We start from the raw sequence: 12,272 nt of genomic DNA, 5'->3' as shown, positions 1-12,272 counted from the left end.
TAATAATTATTTTCTTTGTCTTGCAGGGTTTGGAAACAGTTCACCGCACAAGCTCCGGGACTGCCGAAGGAGCTGCGATATACATACCCGAAAGTAAGTACTACTAGCTAGCTAGTTGCGCGCATCTCCCGTTGATTCTAGCTAGTTCCATCAATGCCATTTATAATGCTTCATTATCAGTTTGATTGACCTCTATTTCTCATAAAGTGCTTGTGGCAGGAACAAGGGAATGATTACTGTGGATACTACGTATGCGAGTTCATCTACAACGCGACTTGCAAAGATAAGCGGGGCTACTCTAAGAGACAATATGAAGTGCGTAAGCAATAATATTCACAATTTCATTTTATTATACCATCATTTCTGTTGAGTTTCATTCATATATATGTATTAACCCCCTTCTTCAAATTAGACGTGGGAGATGCGGAATGAACTCCTACCACAAGATCGCATTAAAGCAATTCAAGAGGAACTGGCGGGATTCTTTCTTGACCACGTCATCAATAAAGCCGGAGAATACCATGTGGAAGTTGACTTCAAATGCTAGGGGATTGTATAGATCTTACATATTGTATATGTATGTAGCCAGTAGTAGGATAGATAATACGAAAACTTGTTGTTCGACCAATCTCTCGGAGAAGGAGAGGTCGATCACTTCTCTCGGTATGCACGATGAACTTCTGTACTTAATGGTTTCCTTCATTTTCTTACTAGCTAGCGTGTCGAGGGCCTCTCTATACGTATAGTACGTAGCGACGACCAAGCACGGAGATAAGAGAGGACACTTTTCTCTCTATTAATTAATTAGCTAACTAACACAACATATGAAACATCATAATTAACCATACAAAACCCCCAAATCCACCCCCTTTTAGAAAAAAAACCCAGCCACTGAAATGCTGACAAGTGGATGCCTATTGGTCCCGGTTGGTGCCACCAACCGGGACCAAAGGCCCTCCTGCCTGGGCTCCCCGCGACGGCCACGTGGACGGCCTTTAGTCCCGGTTCGTGTAAGAACCGGGACTAAAGGGTTAGGGCATTAGTAACGACCCTTTAGTCCCGGTTCGTGTAAGAACCGGGACTAAAGGGTTAGGGCATTAGTAACGACCCTTTAGTCCCGGTTCCAGAACCGGGACTAAAGGCCCTTATGAACCGGGACTGAAGGCCCTTTATCTACTAGCGTCCATTCGTATCAATCTTGATTCCTATGGACATATTGCTACTATTTGGACACATTATGTATTGTGTTGTTCCTCGACCAAATAATGTTTCTTTTCGTGTCTCCTCATGGTCATTTCAATGGATGGTTTTGCCAATATATACAGGTTTCAAATGAGTGAGTAACTTGGACTTCAATGCTTCACCTACTATGACCAGAGCAACACATGCAAGAGGGACACCTCGGAACCGTGGATTATTACGAGGAAAGAACAGGCATATTGCCCATAATGACTTCAATAACTATGTTAGTACGACAACGAGCTGTTGGCATTTGGGCATAGGACTTCCATATTTCTGCTACCAAAGAGGAGATCAATAGCTAGTAATATGGGCACGTTCCCTTCTTCGATCATTTCAGGATCCAGACTTTAGTACATTAATCTTTCAAAAGTCAGAATCGATCAACTTGGGAGTTTTGCTCATATATGTAAAAATAAATAAAAAGACATAACCTATATGTAAGTCGTCGACCCGCCACCACCATCTTACATAGTTACATTCTCAATGCCAGCGAACCACATTAGGCAGTTCATCCATTGATCCATCAAAGCATGTACCAATGTGAGCCGTAGGCGGCATGCACAAGCAACCAAGAATACTGTAGATGGGCACTTGATCGTCACGGTCCTCTAGTTATTAGGTGAAGCAGTTGAGGCCGCAACACCTCATCAGCAGACTCCTCAGCCACGTCCTACCTATCTGCGGTTTGAAATAAAGATAATTAGGTGTTATAAAACCATATTGAACATTGGCAGTATTTGAAAACTCATAAAGCGCGCCAGTTGTTAACTAAAAACATATTCCATCTTATAGTCTGTTGACTGAGGAACCGACTAGTGAAGTGTATTTTCAGCTAATTTGTTGGATTCCCTTAAAAAAGCAAGATTGTTGCAAATCCAAAGCCATAAGTCCATAACTTTTTAGGAGTAATTATTTTTTTAACAACAAAGAGCATGTCTATGTAGGCTTAGAATTCTTGTGTTGTAAAAGTTATAATCCTGAAGTGCATGTGCAACGATCAATCATTTTTTTAAGCAAATCATTCTTCTGTTCTAAACTTCCTGAAAACTGCGATGCAACCATCCTACTAGGCAGAAAAAAAATCTCATACATACTCGTAGTTGCTTGGCACAGAGCATGTCCGGTGGTACCTCATACAAATCGTCGTCAACAGCCTTGACCGCCGCGAAGGAGAAGAGTTCCATTGCTGCGTGGGGCCCAGAGCCATCCACCCAGGTTTGCCTCGCCACCTTGTGATGCCGCTTCCCCGTGGCGTCGTAACCAATGAGTTCCTGCTTGAGTGATTTGTGTGGCGTGACAGGCTCGAAGCACTGGTTGACGACGGCCGCCGTTCAGGCAGTGTCGTCGCCATCGCCGTGGTTGTTCCACTCTCCGAACGCTGGGATGCGCCTCCTGCGTCCTGCCCTCGCTCTCTGCACACACGTGTGTAAGCTATCGCTAAGCTAGATGTTGAGTTGTACTTTGCGTTGCATGTATTACCTGTTGTGGCCCACCTCCTAGTTATGTATAGTTAAGGTTGAGACCTACCATGTACTTATATATACGTGCATCAGTACCCCATCAATACAAGGATTATTGTATTGCAAAACATCTCTCTACATGGTATCAATCGCAAGTCGATCCTAACCCTAACTAGCCGCCGCCGCCGCTCCCTCCACCCGCCGCCGCCACCGCCGGTTCTATCTGGCCGCCGCCGCCTGCTGCCGCCGCCTTCCGCTGCACTCGCCGCCGCCGCCGCCGTCGCGCTCTATCCTCCCGTCGCCGCCGCCGCACCCAGCCGCCGCCGCCTCTAGCCGTCGCTGCTGGTCTGTGCCGCCACCGCTCATCCCCATCGCCGCTGCCCTCTTGCAGCCACGCCAACCCCGTCTTCTCTAGCCACCGCCGTCATACCGGGCCGCCGCCGCCACCCGTGCCGCCACCGCCGCCCATCCCCACCACGTGCCGCCGCTCCTCCCTGGCCGCCGCCGTGACTCCTCCCCCAGATGCCACCGCCGCCGCTGCGATATCTTCTGTCGCGTCGCCTCTCTTCGGCTACATGTATGCAGACGTGCCGGCTCCCTTCACCCACATGCAGCCGGCCCCGCCAATGGCGGGCGGCCATGCTCCGCCCGCCCCGTCGATGGAATCTCCGAGCTGGAGTTACCCGTTGCCGCCACCCGCGCCTCCCCAGCAGCTGCTGCAAGGAGGAAGGGGCCACTAGCCGGCCCAGGGCGCCTGGGGGGCACCGTACTACCCGCGGGCTCTCCTCGCGGGCCACCAGGTGTTCATCGGCGCGCTCCTTGCGCCACCGCCCGTCGGCGGTTATGGTCCACCCGTCCCGGCGCCGCCCTATGGGGGCCTCCCGCCGCCGCCTTCCCTCAGTGGTTTTGGCCCGCCCGCCCCGGCGCCGCCCGACGAGGGCCTCCCGCCGCCGCCGATACCTGTGTCATGGGACCCCACCCTCCTCGCCGCCCAGCACTCAGCGTCGTCACCGAGTAGCTCTGTCGGTGGAGCCGACTGGTACATGGACTCAGGTGCTACTGCGCACATGGCGGCTCATCCTGGTAACCTAACCTCCTTCACTCATGTTCGCACACCCACTCGTATCACCGTCGGCAACGTCTCCTCCTTACCTATTACTCATATTGGTAGCACTAGTTTTCCCTCCACTTCCACACCCATTACTATGTCTAATGTTCTTATTTCACCTGAATTAGTCACCAACCTAGTTTTCGTTCGTCGTCTTACTCGTGAGAACCTACTTACTGTTGAATTTGACGCTGTTGGCTTTTCTGTAAAAGATGCCCGTACCCGGATGATCCTTCACCGATGTGACAGTCCCGATCAGCTCTACCCCGTGCACGTCGGCGCCTCCACCTCCACACCACTTGCCCTTGCCGCCGGTGTTGACCTCTGGCATGCTCGCTTGGGCCACCCCAACCCCACCGTGTTACGTCAAATTTTTAGGAGTTTCTCTTTCTCATGTAACAAGCTCGACGAGCACTCTTGTGAGGCTTGTAGCTTAGGCAAGCGCGTTCGTCTTCCCTTTAATGCGTCTACTTCAGTCTCCACTTTTCCGTTTCAATTGCTTCATAGTGATGTTTGGACGTCTCCCGTTGCGAGTAACACGGGTTATCTATTCTACTTGGTGATCTTAGATGATTATTCTCATTATGTGTGGAATTTTCCTGTTCGTCGTAAATCCGATGCTTTAGCCACACTCACCGCCTTTTATTCCTATGTCATCACCCAGTTCGGTCGCCCCATACTCGCACTCCAAACTGATAACGGAAAAGAGTTTGACAACGTCGCTCTTCGCACACTTCTCGCCTCTCACGGCACCATCTTCCGTCTGACTTGCCCTTACACTTCACAGCAGAACGGCCGCGCCGAGCGCATTCTCCGCACTCTTAATGACTATGTTCGCACGTTACTCTTTCACTCTAACGTGCCCGCTCGGTTTTGGCCCGATGCTCTCGCCACCGCCACTCTCTTAGTTAACATTCGTCTATGTCGTCCTTGGTGGAACTACGCCCCTCACCACCTTCTCTTCGGTACACCACCGTCCTATGATGGTCTTCGCATTTTTGGGTGTCTCTGTTATCCCAGCACCGCGTTCAGCATGCCACACAAGCTCGCACCATGTTCCGTTCCATGCATCTTCCTTGGCTACCCTCCTAACACTAAAGGTTACCGGTGCTATGATCCTGTTACTCATCGTGTGTATACCTTGAGGCACGTGTATTTTGTCGACATGGTGTTCCCTTTTTTTCAGGTTCCTCCGGCTTCAGCCCCTTCGGTGTCGGCCCCCGCGCCCCCTTCCTGGAGCGATGCGCGACGGCAGACCCCGGAGGCCCCACCCGGCACGGCGCCTTCTGCCGCCACCACCTAGTTTTTTGACTCCCTCCCCAGAGGTCGAGTCTGACCGGACCCCTGGATCCCCGTCTCCCTCCTATGAGGTTGAGCCAGTGGGTACTCCGCCCGCCACCCGGCTGGCGCCGCCACTCCGGCGACGGGCTCGACATCCTCCCCGCCAGTCGCCCCCTCGGCCGCCGGCTCGGCTGGCACCGCTGCCGCGGCCACCCTCGTCACCAGCACCGCGGCCCCTGTCGCCGCCGCGGGTGCCCCCGCAGCTGTCGGCACCCCTTCCGTGGCCGCGGTCCCCGCCGCCATCGCCGGCCCTGCTGCCCCGCCACTTGGCGTGACTACCCGTGCCCGCACAGGAGTGCTTCGGCCGAGCACGCGCTACTCCTCCGACGAGTATGTGTGCACCGCCTCGACGTCGATACCATCACCCGTTCCCACCTCCGCTCGTGCTGCCCTTCAGTATCCCCATTGGCTAGCTGCAATGCAGGAGGAGTTCGATGCCCTACACCGCAACTGCATGAGGCAGCTTGTTCCGCGACCCCCTCGTGCCAATATCATCACTGGCAAGTTGGTGTTTCGCCACAAGACTCGCCCGGACGGTTCTCTCGAGCGCTACAAGGCTCGGTGGGTGGTTCGCGGATTTCGGCAGTGTGCGGGCGTGGACTTCACCGACACCTTCGGCCCGGTTGTTAAACCACGCACGATCCACACCGTGCTCCATTTGGCGGTCTCGCGCGCCTGGCCTGTGGACCAGTTGGATGTCTCCAACGCCTTCTTGCACGGCCATCTTGCCGAGTAGGTGTACTGTGAGCAGCCCACTGGCTTCATTGATGCTGAGAATCCAGACTTTGTGTGCTTACTCTCCCGTTCTGTTTACGGGTTGAAGTAGGCACCTCGGGCTTGGTACCAGCGTATCACAGCCTTCCCGCAGTCTCTGGGATTTCGGTCCACTCGCTCTGATGCCTCACTCTTCGTGTATCATCAGGGAGCTGACACTACATATCTGCTGCTCTACGTTGACGACATCATCCTCACGGCGTCCAGCCCCGATCTCCTTCAGCGGCTGACTGCTCGTCTTCGTGATGAGTTCGCCCTCAAGGACTTGGCCCCCCTACACTACTTCCTCGGCATCGAGGTGGTCCGCCGGACTGACGGCTTCTTTCTGCATCAGCAGAAGTACGCCCATGAGCTCCTGGAGCGTGCCGGTATGCTTAACTACAAGCCGGCGCCCACCCCCGTCGACATGAAGGCGAAGGTCTCTGCTCTGGAGGGGTCTCTCGCGTCTGATGGAGCGTTTTATCGCTCCATTGTTGGTGCTTTACAATACCTGACGCTGACTCGACCTGACCTGCAGTACGCTGTTCAGCATGTGTGCCTCCACATGCACGCTCCGCGTGACTCCCGCTGGACCTTGGTGAAGCGTATTCTCCGGTATATACGCGGCACCATGTCTTTGGGGCTCACCCTGACGGCCTCCGCCTCCACCGACCTCGTGGCCTACTCGGATGCCGACTGGGCTGGCTGCCCCAATACTCGACGCTCCACGTCAGGCTACTGTGTCTACCTTGGGCCCTCGTTCATCTCTTGGTCATCGAAGCGGCAGCCCACGGTCTCCCGCTCTAGAGCCGAGGCAGAGTATCGCGCCGTGGCTAATGCCGTGGCCGAGTGCTCTTGGCTCCGTCAGCTGCTCCAGGAATTGATTTGTGATGTTCATAAGGCCACTCTTGTCTACTGCGATAACGTCAGCGCGGTCTACCTTTCTGCCAACCCGGTGCACCATCGACGTACGAAGCATATTGAGATCGATATTCACTTCGTGCACGAGCAGGTTGCCCTTGGCCGTGTTCGGGTTCTTGACGTGCCGACGTCGCAACAGTTTGCTGATGTGATGACTAAGGGATTGCCTACTTCCGTCTTCGAGGAGTTTCGGTCCAGTCTATGTGTCTCTGACGACGCTTCGACTGCGGGGGGCTGTTGAGTAGTACTTTGTATTGCATGTATTACGTGTTGTGGCCCACCTTCTAGTTATGTATAGTTGAAGTTGAGGCCTACCCTGTACTTATATATACGTACATCAGCACCCCAGCAATACAACGATTATTGTATTGCAAAACATCTCTCTACACTAAAGACCATGAAAAATCTAGCCAACGCCGGAGATATATTCGCGGCAGGGATACACACGCCTTGGTGTTATTGGTGTCCAGTGTGGTGTGCTTTGTAAGGAATGCGATGTGGGGCCCGCACAAAAGCTAGAGCTCTGTAGTAGTACTATGCATGCAGTCAGAGGACAGCTGACTGTCGACCCAGCGCGGACTTGGTTGACAAGAGAGTGTGCCGTATGCTGCAAGCCTACGAGCCACCTTAGCTTCCAGAGCAAGGATCCACTGGATTCAAGATTCGCCAGCCATAGCTGGACATGGCTGCACGAATGGAATGGAATCTTACACCTGAACTCTACTAGCAACCGTAGTATGTGGATCGAGAGTGTACGGACCTTGCAGGGTTTGTGTACGGGGAACGGGACGTGCATCGCCGACTCGAAGCGCTGGGCCAGCACGGACCACTCGTCGCCGTCGCTGTAGTTCCATTCCCCGAACGCCGGTATCCCCCGGTACCCCCTCGCATCCTGCGAAATACAAATACATCAGCCTCGCTCGGCCATGGCAAGTCAAACGAACGCAACGGCAAGCAACATCAGCGTGACCAGCTCTTGATACGGAGGCCATGCATACCTCCATTGGCATAGCTTGGCTTGGCCAGCGACTGTGAGATGGAGCCCCCGGTGACTAGCTCGGCTTGGCAAGGAAGGACACAAGACGAGTGAAAAGTCTCCGAGTGATAGAAGAGAGGTATTGGCACAGGGAAGGCGGTGACCGGTTCGCTAAATTTATATGGAACAGTGTGTGGTGTGCTTAGGAAGGAAGACAACCAACTTTGAGAGGGAAAACTTGGGGCAGAGGGCACGGCAAGGGCGTGCTAGCTGGCTCTGAACGTACTGTACGTGTTCTGGTCGTGCTGTTCTCCGGCCATCTCGGGCGATGTTTTTTTTTTTTTGAACTGAAACTAGGTCCCGAAGGACCTAGAGAGCTTCATTGATTCCTGGTCATTACAGCACAAAGCTCAGATAAGGACTCAAAAGAAAGAGAAAATACACACAGGTCCCTGACTTTAACAAGGAGGACCCCAGACTGTAAGATAGAACTGCAATTGGGTCCAACACAGCTTCCCCTCAGATCGAGCTTCGCCGTCACTGGGGACGGACCACTTGGGGCGACGAAGCCTTCATGGCTGCAGCAGCACTCCATGAACTCCGAGACGAAGGTGCAACTGCCTCCCATACGGCATCCTGGCCAGGAGGAAATAGTAGGCTGCCCTTCAGCCAGAAAGGTCACTGGCGATGCACGAGAATCAGGCCATCGACCGCTATAAGCTGGCTCCAGAACAGGCCGAAGGCCGCCACAGCCAAGCTCAGCAGGCGCCATCAGCCCGCACCACCCACCAGTGAGGATTTGCTCCAACCCAAATCGGCAGGATCTTGATGTCCACCTCATCCTCTCTTCCTTCCCACCACCACGACAGCAAGGGAAGAACAGAACGAGGCTCCGGCGATCCTCCAGATCAGGGAGAACGACCGCGAGCTTATTGAGAAAGGAGCTTCGGCCAGCCTCGACCTCCGCCGCCGCCCTCCATGGACGTCGACAGGCAAGCGAGGTCTTCCACGCCTCAGCACCGCTCGCCGGCGCCGAGTACAAGCTCCAGAGCGGCATCACGCCATACGCCACATGGGCAAACACAAGACCACACCCAGCTCTACATTTAAACCTACATCTACTGCTGTACAAGGGGAACCGGCATCCTAATCCAGCTCTACATCCACCAACGCGAGCGCCGGCGGCGAGAGGGACCAGATCCGGATGGTTGGTGGCGACTCTCAACGGGAGCGGTGGAGAGACTTCGGGAAAGGATAAGAAGAGTTTGAAGTGGCGAGGTAGGCCCGTGCTTATCTGTTTCCCTGTTTGAGTTAGTCCACACGGCCGTATAAGGTAGTGTGTCAACGGTACATTGAAGCATATGGGAGGTAGCCGAGCAGTTAACTAGAATAAGGTGGCCATGGCATAGTAGAGGTGAGCATATGGGTCAACGGTACATTGAAGCCAGTCGCACTAGAACCGAGTCTAGGAATTTTATATAGGTTCCATGCCAATTCCTGCTGCACCTCATTCCTATCAAGCTTGATTTCTATTGTCATCTTGCTACTATTTTGACGCATCATGCATCTCTGTGCTGCTCCTCGCCCACATAATGTCTCATTTTTGTGTCCCTTGCGGCCATTTCAGTGGATGGTTCTATCAATATATAATATACATGTTTCGGATGAGTGGGTAGCTGGGACTTCTTCAGTGGATGGTTCTGTCAATATATAACATACAGGTTTCGGAAGAGTGGGTAGCTCGGACCTCAGTGCTTCACCTTATGACTAGAGCAGCACATGCAAAAGAGAGCAGCATCCCAGGACCATTTAATTGGATTATTGGCCCAAAACTCTCCACTGTTATTATGCAAAAATAAAAACAAAAAAATTCCCCACTGTTGGCCCACTTGCATTCCAATTCATATTTGGGAGTATCGTTAGAGCATCTACATCCACAGACATCAAAGCCGGTCCCTCAAATGACCGCGGACACGTCCGGACGCATTCACAGACAGTGACAGGTCAGATTTCAAATTTTCCTTCGCACAACCGGACAATTCAATTAGCAAACCTTAAATCCATACAAACACATGCAACGTAAACGATGCAACACAAATCATCTGGCTACTACAACCTCTGTACTGATTTATTGGTCCCCTTAATATTTTGTGCCAAATTTTGACCATGAATTTAATTAACAAAATGATAATGCATGTCACAAAAAAATAGTATCAATGGAAACTATGTTCATATACGAATCTGACGATATAATTTTTTTACATGCATTAACATTTTACCAATTAAATCAAGGATTGTGATATTTGGCACATGTGTGGCAGATAGCAAAACTACCACACCCTCATTTCTTTCATATAATTACTTGCATGCTTGTATTAGAGTGACTCACTCTTCATTCATGCTTATTTGTTCCTTTAATTTCACACCTGCGCTACATGACAAAAACTAATGTCATCCTAGATTCTCCTATATTTCAAAAAATTCAAAATGTTTTGTAGCTCAAACTATCGGGCATGCAGTTTGTTGATGTTACGATGATGTTTGTATGCAAGTTGTCGGGCATGCAGTTCGTTTATTACCGTGCTATTTTCACATGAGTTATCGGGGGTATTTTTCAACAAATCCGCCCCCCTAAGTTACTGCGGTGTTTGTACGTAAGTTATCAAATATGTGGTTTATATATTACCGTGCTATTTTCACAAAAGTTATCGGGGGTATGTTTTTCAAAAAAAAAATCCCCCCGGTCATATGTTAAGGCAGTGTTTGTACTTAAGTTATCAAGTATGGGGTTCGTATATCACCATGCTATTGTTTTTCAACTTCCCCCTTTGGTCAAAATGTTATGGCGGTATTTGTACTAAAATTATCAGGTCTATGGTTCATATATTATCATGCTATTTTTGCTGAAGTACCGGGTGGTAGGAAGTTTTCAACAACTTTTTTACCAAGGTCATAATTACCACTGCATTTGTACCCGAGTTATCAGATCTTTGGTGCATATATTACCATGTATTTACACAGAGTTATGGAGGGTATGTTTTTGAACAACGTTTTCTTCGATCAATGATATCATGGTGTGTACGAAGTTATCAGGTCCGCGCTTCATATATTATCATTCTACTTATACTGAAGTTATTAGGGTATGTTATTCAATAAATTTTCTCCGGTCAAAATTACCAAGGTGTTTTGTACGTAAGTTATCACATATGTGATGTGTATATTACCATGCTATCTACATATAAGTTACCGTGGTATGTTTTCAATAGTTTTTTCCCCGGATCAGAATTACCGCTACAAAAAACACCGTGGTAATCCCCCCCCCCCCCCCCCCCCCTCCACCTCCAAACATGAGAAGGAAACAGTAACGTTGTCGCCCGACGAAGTGGAGCAGCAGGGCAGCAGCAACAAGATATACATATAGAGAGAGAGAGAGAGAGAGATAAGCAGCAGCAACAACCTACTCAAGCGTGCTCCTGCTCTGGAGAAGGACTGAATGAGGCGAAGAAGACAAGACAACACGCACACATCTCTTGTGGGAAGCCTAGTGCATCCTGTGAGCCACAAATGATCTCCTTTCCTCCCTTAATCTTCCCATGAAGTCAAGAGGAAGAGGGGAGGATGGGTGTATTTTCTTCTCGTGCCTACGGCCCCTCCTATGAAAGAACGAGGGAGGCGGCTTTCGCAGCCTACTCTCATCAGGAAAACTCGGCTTTGTCACATTCATGATTCCCATCACCTGTTGGCCATTGTGACGCTGCCAAGAGGAAGCTCACGCGCATCATAGAACGCGGATGGCAGCAGCGAACTCCATGGCAGGAAAGGATTTGGGTTGGTGACGCGACATCTCTCTATTACAAACTTGCTCGTGACGCCCCTACGGGAAAGCAAGGTGGTGAGGAAGGGTGTCCAACGGTGCCGGCACATCGGCATAGAACCCGGCAACGGCGGGGAAACAGTGTGGTGGCCACCACCATTGTGTTGTGTGGTCGCGTGCGAGGTAGCTTCAGGCGCCTGCTTGGTCACGCAATTGGCCATCAAGAAGGAGGTCGTTGCTGGGGGTTGGGCGGCGGTCGGCGCAAAGTGCTCCAATGGCACGTGGTGGTCAGGCCGCGTCGTCTGCGGCCGGCATGAAGTGGGTCGTCGACGGCAGGAGGCACACTGGGAGGTGGGGGGCAGCGCGCTAGGGGTCAGTTGAGCATTGGAAGGAGTACCAGAGGGAGGTCGGGAGGCGAAGCTGCATCGGCGCGAGCTTAGGCGCAGAGAGAGGAGGGAGGAGATGGAGAGGAGGAAGGGAAGGAGAAGGGGCTGAAGCAGGCAGGGACGCCGGCGACCGACGGCTGCTGGCGCAGTCGGTGCCAAGCGCATCGCGCGGGCGCACGAAGCCTTCCCGACGGCGCGGCTGGAGCGGGTGAGGGAGAGAGATAACAGGGGGCTGCCAGGCAGGATCGTGTCCACTGGAATGAAAACAGGC

At 51.9% G+C, this 12,272-nt stretch overlaps 1 long non-coding RNA gene across 1 annotated transcript; it reads right to left on the bottom strand.

The window, feature by feature from the left end:
* Positions 1-1,537: 1,537 nt before the first annotated feature.
* Positions 1,538-9,036, bottom strand: LOC141027811 (uncharacterized). Its single transcript, XR_012189752.1, has 4 exons — positions 7,824-9,036; positions 7,586-7,717; positions 2,373-2,654; positions 1,538-1,920 (listed from the first exon to the last, which is right to left on the bottom strand). It is a non-coding gene; the product is annotated as an uncharacterized lncRNA (long non-coding RNA).
* Between the last annotated feature and the right edge of the window lie 3,236 nt (positions 9,037-12,272).

Source organism: Aegilops tauschii, chromosome 7 (assembly GCF_002575655.3).
Source record: "Aegilops tauschii subsp. strangulata cultivar AL8/78 chromosome 7, Aet v6.0, whole genome shotgun sequence".
NCBI lineage: Eukaryota > Viridiplantae > Streptophyta > Magnoliopsida > Poales > Poaceae > Aegilops > Aegilops tauschii.
This window is presented reverse-complemented; position numbering and strand designations above follow the sequence as displayed.